The sequence below is a fragment of the Sabethes cyaneus genome, chromosome 1 (genome assembly GCF_943734655.1).
Source record: "Sabethes cyaneus chromosome 1, idSabCyanKW18_F2, whole genome shotgun sequence".
Taxonomy (NCBI): domain Eukaryota; kingdom Metazoa; phylum Arthropoda; class Insecta; order Diptera; family Culicidae; genus Sabethes; species Sabethes cyaneus.
This window is the reverse complement of record NC_071353.1, coordinates 102853042-102868416: the sequence shown is the minus strand read 5'-3', so window position 1 is coordinate 102868416 and position 15375 is coordinate 102853042. Positions and strand designations below refer to the sequence as shown.

At 39.2% G+C, this 15375-nt stretch overlaps 1 protein-coding gene across 2 annotated transcripts in view; it reads right to left on the bottom strand.

Moving 5' to 3' along the window:
• LOC128742770 (transmembrane protein 47) overlaps positions 1-13274 on the bottom strand; it is a 71738-nt gene extending 58464 nt beyond the window's left edge. The window contains exon 1 of one of the 2 annotated variants that reach the window (XM_053839234.1): positions 12966-13274. The gene's annotated coding sequence lies outside the window, so the exon portion shown is untranslated. The remainder of the gene's footprint in view (positions 1-12965) is intronic. The other variant, XM_053839250.1, reaches the window with a different exon arrangement.
• Between the last annotated feature and the right edge of the window lie 2101 nt (positions 13275-15375).

Genomic DNA, 15375 nt, shown 5'->3' with positions numbered 1-15375 from the left:
TTTTTAGTTATTTCAGACCTCTCCGGGTTATTTTCGTTCATACTTTTTGTATGATGTGTTGTTTTTGGTCGACCCACTGCCCGTAATAGTCCACTTAGTTCATGGACGGCCCCATATGAACTACTTTATACTGATATTTATGTGTATTGTTTATAAACATGCTAATGTTTACTGTTTAGGTTTTTTGCCTTAGTTTATGTTTTTGGCACAATGTCACCCCCTAGAAGGGGTGAGATTGTGCCAAAGTTCATGCACTTCTAGTAAAACTAGGTTTCATTGTAACTAAACCATCTCTACGGTAGTTGTTAGTTGAACAATTTAGTATATATTGACAGGTTTAAAATCAACTTAGTTCCTAAATTGTGTGTATACTGAGCTAAAGAACAAAAACATATGCTTTTTTGGCACAATCTCGCCCCGGATGACGGTACTTACAGTCGTGAGAAAATAGTTATAACATATTAAAATTGTATGTCGGCAAAGTATTTTTATTGGTGAAAGAAAAGACTGAATTTCGAAACTTGCTGAAAAGACCCTCCCGTACCCTATATACGCTGATATAGATTGTTAGCCATTAAAGTGAAGTAACTAACATTGTTAAGGGGGTCCTGTAGCCGCAAGGTTACCGAGTCTGCCTTGACAAGCGAGTGGTCATGGGTTCGAATCTTAGTAGAATCAGGCCGTTCCGATGTTAAGTGACTTTAGCATGGGTTTATTCTCAGGCCCCTCCACATCCTTCCTGCTGCATTCAGCATTTACTAACAATGAAAGCCTCTTGCCAGGGCAAGTTATAAGTGGTACTTGCTTGAGGTATTATAAGTGGTACTTGCTTGAGGTGCGAATGAAGCCTCTTGTTCAAGGGCAAATTATAGCTTGTTCCGCATCCTGGTTCTAGGAACGAGATTGGTAATGCATAAGTAGTAAGGAACACATACATACACACATACACACCCTCACTCTGTGCTGAACTCTGCTTTACCGACCATATGAAGCCTTTAGCCGGGTCTGGTTATAAGAATGATACTTGCTCGAGGTGCGAATGAAGCCTCTTGTCCAAGGACCTGGCTCTAGCGCTAAGTTGGTTGAAAAGTAGTAAAAAGCGTAGAGGGAAAACGGGGTGGAAACACACCGACACTTTAAGCACGGATAATAAGCAGTTCGCTCACTCTATAGCGATACTGCAATAACAACGAAGTGCGGAACAACACCCGGATAACATCACAATAGATCAAAATGCTGGTCGTAGTGATAATATCCACACACAAAAAAAAACTAACATTGTTGGTTTTGCTTACAATTTTCTGTCTGAATGTTTGAATGTTTGTGCATATACTCTGCTATTCAAATAGTTAGAGTTGCACAAATAAATCTTCAACACAAATGGGCAGCAAATTTATATTTATGCGAAAAACTTTTCAATGGCTCTGTCAGCATCGCATTGGTCTAGAAGCCATATTTTTGCAACGGGTATTTTCATTTGACGGACATTGGAACCCAGAATTTTGACAAATAAGTGCATGCCTTATTTCTGAGTTGACTATTTGAGATATTTATCACAGTAGACTTCCGTATTTTCAGTCGATTATAAAGTGCCATTGAAAACTAACGCATTGCACTTTTGAAGTTTGAATTTAGAATTCACTTTCTCTCATCAATGTAAATAACATCCATTGCTAAACCGATATCTGAATCTAGATTATTTTTACAGACAGCAGCACACATGGTCAGTAAATCAATCTGGGCTTCAGTATTACATTTTCGCAGAATGTTGCAAAACCATTCACTTGTGCTGAAACACGTTTCGAATCTAAAACGTTATCATTTAATTTCATACATGGAACAGGTGTTTCGAGAAAACATTTTTCATCGGTAGTTCCGTATCCTTGCCACAAATAGATGGGCTCGATTCGACCATTTTTGACCAGTTTTTGGACGGCACGTATCGGCCAGCTTAGGGTGCTCATATGTCGCATGTAATGTACATATTGGGCTGCATATTTTCCATTGCATAGCATAAGTTTTCAAGCATTGAGAGAGGTTTACTGAATTCAATGCTTAGTCCAATGAAATGATTAATGTGAAGAACATTTAGCTGGGCCTTTCTAGCACTGTTATGGCTAAGCGGGGTGTAACGAACGATTGGATTCGGTCTGATAGGGCGTCATGAGTTCCAGCCTGGTTTGAGGTTCAAAACGGCAGAACGACCAATCAGCCAGCACATTTTATGCTCTTCGGGTGGGAATGCTGGTTATGGCAGTGCGCAGTGGCCTGTGTTTGTGGTGCCTGAGAAAAAATATGGATTCTATTTGCGAAATACACGATTCAACCAGAGCCGCTTGGTATCATGAAAACGGGATCGGATCATGTAGTAGGAATGACCGAAAGTGGGTGATTTATTCGTTGGGAGTGCAAGTTGAATGAGATATATTTTCTACGAGTGTACTTACACGTTTGCGGTGGTGAAATTAGAGAATTTACTTGTTCCCGAGGAAAACTACAGAATTGATTTCCGAGAAATATTTACGAACATGTTTTGCTCTAGGAAACTGTGTTAGTTGAATTTTAGAAAAAATCACACAGTGATAAATTCGTCAGCATGGTGTTGACTTTTGTATACTCCGTTCATCATCGCAAGGTTTGCTCGACCAGCACGGAATCAGCTCTATAAATCAATTATAAATCATCTAACGGGTCAAATACTTATTACCGTGCGCTTCATACATCATTCCATATGCTTCAGTCAGCTTCAGTGGTACTTTTATCAAGTTGAAATCCATATTTAATGTTTGCTAGTGGCTGACGGCACACTGTCCGACGATGATTAAAACAAGTTGTTGTATTTCGATTTTATGTTTTATTTAAAAACATTTAATGTTCAATTAATCTCGTTTTTAGGATTTTACGCATGCTTGAAGACGTAGTTTTTCTTTAAAATTTCACTAAGAATATGCTTTGCTTTTTAAACAAAAAAGCTGCGCTATATTAGGTGATGCTACTACTTTGTACAGCAGAATACATTCATTTCCATTAACACTAACTGTTAGTTCGTCAGAGGTAATTGTCTTGCCGTCTGTGAATGCCGCCAGCTATGCATTTCTACTATCTTCTCGCCGGTAGTGATACTTGCTGTGCAAACGCTGTTCTCCATCGGAGGGGGTGAAAGAAAGTCTTGCAACAAAGCACCAAACAAAATAAGTGGTGTGAATAGCAACAATCTCCATCATATGGTTTGTTTGATGCCGGTGGGCTTTCACAGCACATTCGGTGCACACTGCCATCAGACTAAAACACTACAAGATAGGTTCGGGCTGTAATGATCTTTGTAGATTCTTCCGTTCTTCCTTTCCGCGTGGTATCGCTACCGTTTGGTGCCATCCGCTTTTTGTGTAGCAGCTGCAAACTAGGTCAAGATAGTAACGAGAGTGCAGTAAAACGCTTCTCAGGGGTATTTTGTATAATACCTCGGAAGACATTTTTGCATCCGTTTTCGTTTTAATTTCACTTGAAAAAACTCCCAGGTCAGGATAGGCGGGAAGGAAGCAAATTTGCAGAATGCTACTTCTAGCAAGTACACCGTAAGATTCGAGCAGCTACAAATGGATAAAAATTGATTGATTAGCAACAATAAAGTATTTGCTGAGGATTTCGATCTCATAAATAGTGTAAACATTCTTAACTTTTGAATGAACTTTATAAATGCAATTTTGGTTCTATTTATTTTTCAATCTGACATATTTCTGACCTTTTGCGGATGTTGTCCGAACATAAAACACTATTCTTTATGTGTCACCCGCCAAATATTTATCGGAGATCTTTATTTATTGCCTACCAGCTGACCCGGCAAACTTCGTATTGCCACGAATTAAAGTGTGCTGTTCTGTTCATAAATCGTGAATCTCGGATGACCTTTGTCACAATCTCGAGTTTGGCAAGTTTCTGAGGAGTTCAACTTTAGACAATTCATTTTGGCAGTTACGTAACTTTGAAAACATGGGTAGTTTAATATAAAAATTTTCAATCTTTCCTCACAGTAAGGTAGAAAACAACTCCCCTTATTGCCTAGCCAGAAAAAATAAAGCGGGTATCAATTTTCGTGAGATATAAAGAAGGACAACAACATAATATATTTTATAGTGATGCAGTAACTCAATGTCTTCACATTCAACTATAAATCATCTGCGGTAATAATGTTTCGCAAAATAAATTCTTCTTTCTTCTGATCCAGTGCCGATTCGCACTTTTACCCCACTAGCGGGGCAGAAGTACGAATACCGCGGGGCAAAAGTGCGAAACTCGAATCCATGAAATTAGCACAATAGTAGCTAACAATACCATATTATCTTCAATCTGCATTATGTTTCGGTAAGGAATATTCTCGATTTGCACCTTTCCTATTTTGCGCTGGTGTATTGCAGCCTCCGTTAGATCGAAACTTTTCCAAACGTTTGTTTTTTGTTTCATCAGCGGAAAAACATTGTTTTCCTTCAGCCAACATCTTTAGAGCACACAGTTTTCTGCAGATCTTCGATTTCTAGTATCTGTAATATAGTGCCTAAAGCTGTATATAATTAGCTATACATTTTTGCCTCGTCCATGAATCGCACTTTTGCCCCGTCCGTGAATCGCACTTTTACCCCGCTAGGTGCTTGACGAGGTTAGATTAAATTATAGGAAAGCGAAATATATTTTGTAAATTCTTTTCACTGTAATTTCAAAATAGATATGTGAGTGATGTAAAACGCTGGTACAAATTTTCAACAAGTGATATCCTCCTGTTGATATCGCATTTGCCGTATAACGAAAAATTACATCAGAACTGCCTTAAAAAAACATTTGCACATAACTCAGCAACTATGCTTCGTAAGCAACCAAAGTTTACGTTAGATTCAAGCTGTCAAAGTAGTCACTCATCCATGCCAATGTAGTCAATTTACTCGGAATCTGCACCGATAAATCGTTGAATCGCACTTTTACCCGCATCGCACTTTTACCCCTCCTTACTCTATACAAAAAAGACCCTCACATGCCAAATTTGGTTCCATTCGCTTGATTAGTTCATGAGTTATGCAGAAATTTGTGTTTCATTTGAATGGGAGCCCCCCTCCTTAAGTCTCAGTACACCAAAGAAAAAATTCCTACCTCCAAAAACCCTCACATGCTAAATTTGGTTTCATTTGCTTGATTAGCTCTCGAGTTATGAGCCATTTTGTATTTCATTTGACTGGGAGCCCCCCCTCCTAAAGAGGGGATAGATCTTTATTCACCATTGAAAAAATTCCTGCGTTTAAAAATCTTTACATGCCAATTTGGTTCAATTTGCTTGATTACTTTTCGAGTTATGCAGAAAATTTCTATTATTTCCTGGTCGATTTTTGAAAACTTCCTGGTTTTTGACTATAGCTTAAAATTAGCTACAAGAATGAATTTTGTGTTGAATATTATGCTGGAAAGTTTGTTTGCTTATCTATTCTCTTTTTCCTAAATATGAAAGAGTGAAGCTAGAAAGTTATGTTAGCTACACTGATAAGGCTTGAAACCACTCATTTCACCTTAATAAGTTACCTTAATCTAGTGCGACTAACTCATTTAATGAAAAATCTCGCACTCCCATTTAAAACTCCAGTCATTCTATAACTGGAATTTAAAGCTGTCTATTTAATTTTGAAAAATTCAGGACTGCGGAATGACGAAATGAATGACGCAAATTATTTCACAGACCCTTGCTCAGCAATGCAAGTTGTTTCATTTGGCTAGTTGGCTCAATTGGCAAGAGAAGCTAGCCGCATGTAGCTCCAAATACTGGAACTAATTGAGGTCCAATTGAGGTTCCCGCGGCCTTGATGATCTGGGACCGGATAAACCGAAATACCGGGTAAGGCTCGATGTGATTATATACAACGGACTGTCCTGCAGAAAAAAAACAAAATTCGTGTATACAACGGAAGATTGAACACAATCAAAATAACAGCTAAGAGTTATGGAAAATTTCAATCCAATCAAAGTATCAATCAATCAATCAAAGTATTGACTTGGTCAGTAAACCTCACGAAATAGTGCAACCGATCCGTAATAATATTAGATTCGATGGTTTCCGCCCAAACACTTTTGCAGAGTTGAAAGATATTTGTTTTTCGTTAGAGAGATCGACTGGTAGCGACAATGTCAACGCAAAAGTGATTCAAGATTGCTTTCATGTCATTGGACGCGACTTACTGGACCTTGTTAATGATTCGTTGCAAACAGGGCACGTGCCTAAAGTTTGGAAAGAATCAATTGTGATTCCTATTCCCAAAGTTAATGGGACGGATAAAGCCGACGAGTACCGTCCTATTAGCATATTGCACACATTAGAGAAAATTCTAGAACTTATTGTTAAAGGTTAGCTAATAAATTACTTAAATTGTAATCATTTGCTTTGAAAATTTGAATTCTGATTCCCTTGCTAACACACTTGGTGTACCGCAAGGGAGTGTATTAGGAACTTTTTTGTTTATTATTTATACCTATAACAATGGATTTCTGTCTGTCTGTCGATATGTACCTTATAGAATCGAAAACTACAAAACCGATCGGAGTGAAAATTTGGCATGTGATTGTTTTTGGAGGCAACAATTTTCTCTATAGTGAATTGTGATCCCTCCCCTTTTTAGGAAGGGAATTATGACCCCTCTCCCCTTTAAGAGGAGGGGCTTCCATACAAATGAAATACAAATTTTCTCTTATGTGGAGAACTAATCAAGCCAAATGGAACCAGATTTGGCATGTGCGGGTTTTAGGAGGCAAGATTTTTTTTTATGAATTAGAACTCCTCTCCTGTTTAGGAGGGGGGGGGGGGCTCCCATACAAAAGAAATACAAATTTCCTCATAACTCGAGAACTAATCAAGCAAATGAAACCGAATTTGGCATGTGGGGATTTTCAGAGGCAAGAATTTTTTCTATGATGAATTAGGACCCTCCCCTGTTTAGGAGGGGGGGGGGATCCCATAAAAATGAAATTCAGATTTACTTATAACTCGAGAACTAATCAAGCAAACGGAACCAAATTTGGCATGTGGAGCATATTGGAGTCTGTTTTTTTATGATGGTGAATATGATATCGTATGATCGAGTGAATTTATTTTATGATGGTTAGAGACCTCTCATCCCTGTGGTAGGGGGATAAGAAATCTCATACAAATAAAACAGATTTTTTTGCGTAACTTAAAAACTAATCGAACTTTTCCATAAAGCATTAGTCAATAACAAGACTTTTTTTGAAACGGTTTTACAATTGATTGGGACGGTAGGGGAAAGAAATGAAATTTTTTTTGGTGAAGGTGGGGAACGAGTGGAAAAGTGAGGGGAAAGAGCGGAAACGACTACTTGTTAAGCGTAGCTACCAATACCCCCCATTACCATTAGTTAACAAGTGGAAATCACTCCTATTAATAATGATACAACACCTTGGCATGGCTTACAGTAAATAGGGGCCCGCCACAATAGATCAAATTACTGTTCGCAGTGGAGAATGTACATTGACATTGACAATGTCATCAAAAACTGGCGATAAAGAACACCAAATTTTTTGTTTGGAAGATCACAGAACTCTCTGTTGTACAAAGGAATGAACTATTTCAATTGGATGCCTAGACAAATGAAACGTGCAGCAACAATAGCGTAATTCAAAAGGCTTTGTATTTCACACATAAAACCTACTTTGTAGACACAATTCGATTTGTTTTGTATTGTTTAAGAAGATTATATATTTATTTATTTATTTTTTGTATTTGTCGGATATATTAAGTTATCATGTTCACTGATGATGATGGATTTAAAATAAATTGTTATGATTTTTAATTCAAAAAAATATGTAGAAAAGACTACACATGTTTGAGCCGCGCGCCCGGGAACAGACAGACAATCTGGAAATTGAATGATCAGGTTAAAGTCCTGAACAAAGGGTTTGGAGAAGAAGTTAGACAGGCTTGGGTTTGCTTGTGTACCTTGAAGCTCGTATACCATCGCTTTCCTGTGGAGGTTTACATTGAGCACCAAAGGACTGCAGAATCTTCCTCATAGTTTTAGATCGTTATCTAGAACTAATTCTGACGAGCTCGAGCTCTAAAACATTAGGTACGATTCCTAATCAAGTCCAGATAATTTTCGGGTTGGAAACGTTTTGGACGAGCCTTGGCCAGTTTACTGAAATGTTAATATTTGCTTGAAAGTTTAATATGTCTGTATTAGAGGCTAGCTCGTTTTTTACTTTTACCACTTGGCTACATTGTTACATTATAAATATCTTATATTTAGATAAACCGTTCATCATCATCATCATCGATCATCATCGATCATCATCATCATCATCATCATCATCATCATCATCATCATCATAAAAACGATCGTTGCCTGATTCCAACCACGGCGAAAAGCAGGATTGAGCTGTTAAGAAGTCGCAAACGGGACAACAGAGCATTCGAACCACGAGCAAAGCAAAATCATAAAAACACCTGGGGCGCACTAAGGCGTAGAGGAGTTCCTCATAAGCTAGTCTATATCATCGACGCTTCAGTATGAGGCGGTTTCGTACTAAGCGCTGCACGACGGCGTTCTGTCGGACGCTACGTGAGACAGGGTTACATACCTTCACCGCTAGTGGTCGTCATGGACGACATTTTGAATGGAACCATTGATAGTAACCCTTACCGAGGATAACCCTCCAACTCTTTGACAATCTGGAGCAACTAAATGACCTCGACCTGGTCGACATTCTCTTGCTCTGCCAATGGCAATATGAAATGCAGAGAAAGCTTGATGATCTCTGCGACAATTTCAAAGCAGCAGGTATTGTATAGTTAACACCCGAAAGACCAAGTCAGTGGAAGTGAGCATTAACAATCCCTCCAATTTCACAGTAGCGGTTGGGGAGGTGAAAGATTTTCAATATATTGGTAGCCAGACAACCCCAGACGTTGGTACCAAGACCAAGACCATTTTACCGACCCTAACACGAATTTTCACTTTAAACGTGAGATCCGTTCTGTTGTAACACCGTAACAACGGACACAACTGCAGATCTTTGTTAATCGTTGCCTGGATACATTATTCGGGCTTGGTGGTCTCTTGCATTTCCAATTCGAAACTCGATCGGATATCACCGGCGCCGCACAGAAACAGAGATTCGGAAGCGTAGTTGTAGGTGGAGGAGGACCTGACATATTTTGAGGAGAGAAGCGAATGAAATCTGCAGGAAGACACTCAACGGGAATCCGCAAGGAGAGCAGAAGCGGCAAACCTAGAGGATAATGGCGACCTAGACCGTTAATTTCAATCAACTGTAGTCAGAAAATTGATGCGAACCTTCATTGACAACAGGTGAAAGCTATGGCAGATGACCGTCGACAGTTGAGAAACCAGACTTTTTTGTTCTTCCGAATCAGCGGACATGGACGCATAAGTAATTAAGTCATTAGCAAGCATCTGATTTTTGACGTAGAACTACGTCTTTGATTTCTGTTAGGGAAGTGCGCCAAAAAAGTGATAAGTCGACTCATCCCAACAAGATTTTTTAGGACCGCGATAAAGCTAGTCCAACTTGATGTCCTGAAGGTTATAAAAAGGTGAGCGATCAACCCTATCTTTCACCCGATCGTATCCATATACTTAAAGAATTTATTCAAAACTGATGTGTTATATGAAAAAGGGGTTGACGGAATATTCATGCATGTGACGTGATGCAGCAATTTTCAAAGTGAGGAAGAATTAGCGACTGTCTGATCCGAAAATAGGTTTTTGGGTATTTAATTTGTTGCTTTTCAATTAGTTGCATGCAATTGTTAACATACTTTCGATTGTATTGCTGTCAAGTATGAAATAATTGATAAACACAGTGTATCTCCAGTTTCAACACTCTAATTCACGCAAAGATTTTCAATCTATCATCACCAATCATCAGAAAAAGTTTGATTGAAGCCTAATAAAACTCTTAGTGTAATTCCTCTAAGCTCAGTAAATGATAAAACTGATATACAGACCACGGGCATTTAGGAAATTTAAACTAGTGTTTTTGTATCAAATTTATAGGAATGTTTCAGAGCATCTATTGCAATACAAAAAATTAAAAATTTACGTGATAAACATTTGCAAAATGTCAGTGGCGACTCGCCCGCATGTTCAACATGTTCATAGGACAGGCAACAAAATTCAGCCCGACAAAATTATTTGCATCACTCGTTCATGATTTCGTTTGCACCGACGCATATGCAATACGAATTTAGTTTAGTTATGATGCTGATGAGCAAAACGTTCAACACGACGTTTGAGCGTTGCTTTAGAGATCTCAATGAACAAGACCAACACATTATTCCTGGCGCTGATTATTGCTACACCAGGAACAATGTGTTGATAGGAAGGGAATTTGAAAATACTGAAAAATCATTAACTGACACATATTGCTTGTGGTGTTCTGCAAAGTTATAAGCCTATTTGCCACCGTGTGCGTGCACCGCAGCAAGGTGGTTGTTCTTGAATTTGGTTCAAAAGGTAAATTGAACGAAAAGTTTTCGGTTCGTAGTTAAAATGCATAGACGAGTGTGCTGGTAAAGTAAACCGTTGTTATTTAAATAATATTTGTTTGATGCTTAAAATATAGTATTGATTTGTATTTTTCGCTGGTTGAACAGGTAAGCTACACCCCCACGAGTCGCCACTGCAAAATGTCAAGTTTTTTCGATTCGATTTCGTAATCCTACGAGAGCCACCGATTTCTGCCCCTATGTGCAGACCTTCATACTTTTTTATTACTAGTTATAGAAGGCCGCAGGAAAGTCTGTAAGAGTATACAGCTATGGTCCACATTTGGTGCCCAGTGAGAATATTTTGACTTGGCTCTTACGTTCAGCCTACGGCGTGTTAGATATGAATGTAGTAGCCTACAGAAAAGTGAGAATACTACCAGAACAAGCGGCGAATGTTCGGTGCTACATTTCGGTTTCTGAACTTGACCTTCTGCTTGTTTTCGGCAGACTTCGTAGCCAATTGTTGGTGTACATGATAATTGCGGGGCTAGTGCTATTATTTATTAACTCAAACAAACTCTTCCCGTCGTCATCAGAATAGCGCCGGGTGGCTCATGCTATTGCCACTTTCCAGCAGTCGTCTGCATTCAACTCGATTTCGGGTCGCTTGCCGTAAATAAGATATCTGGCAATTCAGAAGTCGTAAATCGTTTTCGACTCGGTCGAGCCAACATGCAAATTGGTCCCCTTGGTGCCGGTGAAATTGTTGAACAGAACCGTTTTCGTCGCCCGCCGCAGAGATTAGAATATACGATGACTGGCTCGTTCCTTAAGGCTAACTGCACTAATCCTAGTTGCGCAAATACAGTGACCATCCTAATCAAATACGGCTTTGTGGTCCTTGCAGATTGCATCAGTTTTGCCTTTTTACTATATTATTTCAAGAAATCAAAATATTGGTTACAAATAAATCAAATTCATAAGCACAAGAATAAACGCTAACAGCAGTATTAAATCAATGAGGTTGTACCAATATCGTTACATCTGTATATACCACATAGGTATTAAATAGCGCAGAAACATTATTGCTTTTATCAATTAGGAAAACAAAAGAAAACACACATACAGAATCATTCAGAATTCTTACATGTTCGAGCGCCTTTCTAGCTTGAACATGTAATAATATTTTGGGTAGATACTTGAGATTTCTACTCTGTTATATTACATGCAGGACCGCAACAAACCACTTGATGTTGTGATGCGATTGATGAAGTTCTGATTGCTTGATGTGAAGTGGATAGAACTGATGCGATTGAGACATATTTGTTCTATTTGTCACATCAATCTCAAACATTCTTTCGAGCGATTTAGAAACATCGACCGGATAAAAAACACTTAGGTAGCATTGAAAAGAAATTGTGGTTAGTGCACTCATTTTAATAATTGATTGATCGAGTCTGTACTGGATGCTCCCTTGAACGAAGGACATGCTATGCTTATTGCAAAGAATCGAATCGTTTCGTTTGTGTGGAATACAATTTTCATAATAAAGCAGTTTCTTTGTATATGTTAACACCAGATGAGTAAATCGACTAGCCATCTTTCTACATCGGCCGTGTGAGTAAATAATAAAGAGGAAATAAGAGATTGGAAAGAAATCATCCATCTATTTTTAGTCACTTCAGGCATTTTGAAAAATGAGAACATAAGAATATATGGATATGCGAAATGATTACAGACAACATGGATCAAATAATTAATATTTAGGTACCATAGAATAATCATCAGGACAGTCTGTTCTTCGGTTCACATGCAAACAAAACACAAATACAAACACAAAATTCATTTGCTAGCGCAGATGCACGAAATTACGATCGACAAAACATTAATTTGCAAACAAAAACCAAAATTCAGCACGCACAATAATAATTTATCGGTATTTTATATCATTCAAAATATCTGTGACAAATAACAACTTTTAATGTTTTCAGCACAAAAACTGCTTAGGTATAGGGGTGTAGTGCTCCAGGCAGACACTTCCACTAGGAGGAAATCATCCATATTTGGAAACATGCAATTTCGATTTCTTGTTGCAGAACAGAATACGAATCGACAATCTGATTTGGGTACCTTTCTTTAAAATAATCCAGTGTCACAGACTCCGAGTCAAACTCGCTGTAATCCGGCAGTGAATCTCCATCGAACGACGACTGTATTCCACTTAATCCCAGTTGCTTTTGATAGAAATCATCGCTTTTCGCAGTAAAAACTTTTGACATTTCACTTTTTTCTTAATGCACTCTATACTGGCTGATCGTAGCTTTCACTTAAAATGTGCTTCTGTACTTCCGAACTGTACACTTCAGATATAGGAATTATAATATTATAATTTTTGCAAGCAGCTTGATTATATTTTGAGTTAGATGCCTAAAATAAGCTTTTCTCACAGATGAGACGCAACTTTTACCTTAAAAAGCAAAAATAAACACCTTAGATAGGATCTACTGTGCAGCTAGAAGGAATAATTGATTTTCTCTTGGTCTCACTCTAACCAACGCCCGCGCACTTTATCGACACCGTCGGGTTTCCAATTTTTACACTATTTAGACTCTGGCATTCCTATATTTTGATTGTTTAAAAGGCTATAAATATGAATGCCCAAAACAAGAAGAAAATCACTTCAACCTATTTCACATGAAAGACTAACCAAAGCAAAGCGAGTTCAATTGGTTCAATTTCACGATTCCCAACCCAACAAACACCACGAACTTCACACGACTGATGCTCAACCAAAACTGACAGTGACGGTGACGGACGACAAGCGTTCGGTCTGTAAGCCCAGGGATGCCAGATGTGCAGCTAGGCTAGTATAGAACAATAAATTTTCTCGCGATTCTATTGTATTTTCTTGCGTGTAAAATTCGAGAAATAGACCAAATCAAGGTGACGTCATTTGGCAGATACTGGCGCTTAGTGTTGGGCACAATTTCGCTTGTTAGCGGCGCTAAATTCTGGTTAGCGAGTTAGCGTTTTCGCTAAATTTGGAATACGTTCACGAAACCGTTAGCTTCGCTAAAAATAAACCCTTGAAATCTTTAACCGCTAAATCGCTAAAGCTGCATGAAAATTGTGAAATCATTCAAACTTTACCTCGCCATTTTTGTATTGCGTTGGTCAGAAATAATGTCACAAATCAACAAGTTTGTATTATAGTTACTTAGAGTGACTATATACAGAGTGGCGACAAGTCATCCCAAATGTATGCAATGCGGGTTTTCCAAGGTTTTTCTTTCTTTTTCCTGCATACGCGTTGGATAGGTCGTCTGCTCGATTGGAATGACACTGACAGATAATTATCATTCCAATTTTGACATTGTCGCCACTCTGTATCCAGCTTTTTACGCGCTATAATGGCGGATGCTATGAATTGTGTTCGTAATATGCGAACAATCTTTTTGACAACTCTGCATCCATCAAAACTGGACACTCTTCTCCTGTACAGCAGTGTTGCTCTTTCTTTCGTTAACGTAAAAGAAGGAGAGCAATAGTTTTGTTTTCATTTCGCACATTTTTGCTCTCCTTCTTTGGCGTAAACGAAAGAAAGAGCACGGTAGTGTTGCAAGAGAAGAGTGCCACATTTGATGTATGCAGAGTTGTCAAAAAGATTGTTCGCATATTACGAACACAATTTATAGCGGCCACCATTATCCCGCGTAAAAAGCTGGATAAAAAGGGCGACAAGTTGGACTGTGAGAACTATCGAGCGATCACCGTTCTCAATGCCGCCTATAAAATGCTGTCCCAAATCATTTTCCGGCGTCTATCACCAATTGCGAATAGATTTGTGGGAACTTATCAAGCCGGCTTCATCGAAGGTCGGTCTACAACGGATCAAATATTTACACTGCGGCAAATCCTCCAAAAGGGCCGTGAATACAGAGTTCCCATGCATCATTTATTCATTGACTTCAAAGCCGCATATGATACCATCGACCGGAAAGAGCTATGGAAAATCATGGACGAGAACAGCTTCCCCAGGAAGCTCATCAAACTGATTAAATCTACGATGGATGGTACACAGCGCTGTATTCGGATTTCGGGTGGATTGTCAAGTTCATTCGAATCACACAGAGGGCCATCGTCAAGGTGACAGTCTCTCATGCCTGCTGTTCAACATAGCGCTACAAGGTGTTATGAACCGAGCGGATATCAACACGCGGGGCATGATATTCAACTAATCTAGTCAATTCGTCTGCTTTGCCGATGACATGGATATTATCGGCAGAACATCTGTGGCGGTGGCCGAACAGTACACCAGACTAAAGCGCGAAGCAGAAAAGATTGGGTTAAAGATAAATACGTCTAAAACAAAGTACAAGCGGAACCGAGGCCGAACGTCATCGCTTGGGCAGTAGTATATTAATCGACGGCGATGGGTTTGAGGTAGTCGATGAATTTGTCTACCTTGGCTCACTGGTAACGGCGGACAATGATACCAGCCGTGAGATTCGGAGGCGTATTATCAGCAGAAGTCGTGCTTACTATGGGCTCCACAAGCAATTGCGGTCGAGCAGACTAAGTCCCCGTACAAAGTGCACCCTGTACAAGACGCTTATTAGACCGGTTGTTCTCTACGGGCATGAAACATGGACAATGCTCGAGGAGGACTTGCGAGTGCTCGGAGTTCTCGAACGGCGAGTGCTAAGAACGATCTTCGGCGGCGTACAGGAAAACGGAGTATGGAGGCGGAGGATGAACCATGAACTCGCACAGCTCTATGGCGAACCCAGTATCCAGAAGGTGGCTAAAGCTGGACGGATACGATGGGCAGGGCATGTTGCAAGAATGCCGGACAACTACCCTGCAAAGATGGTGTT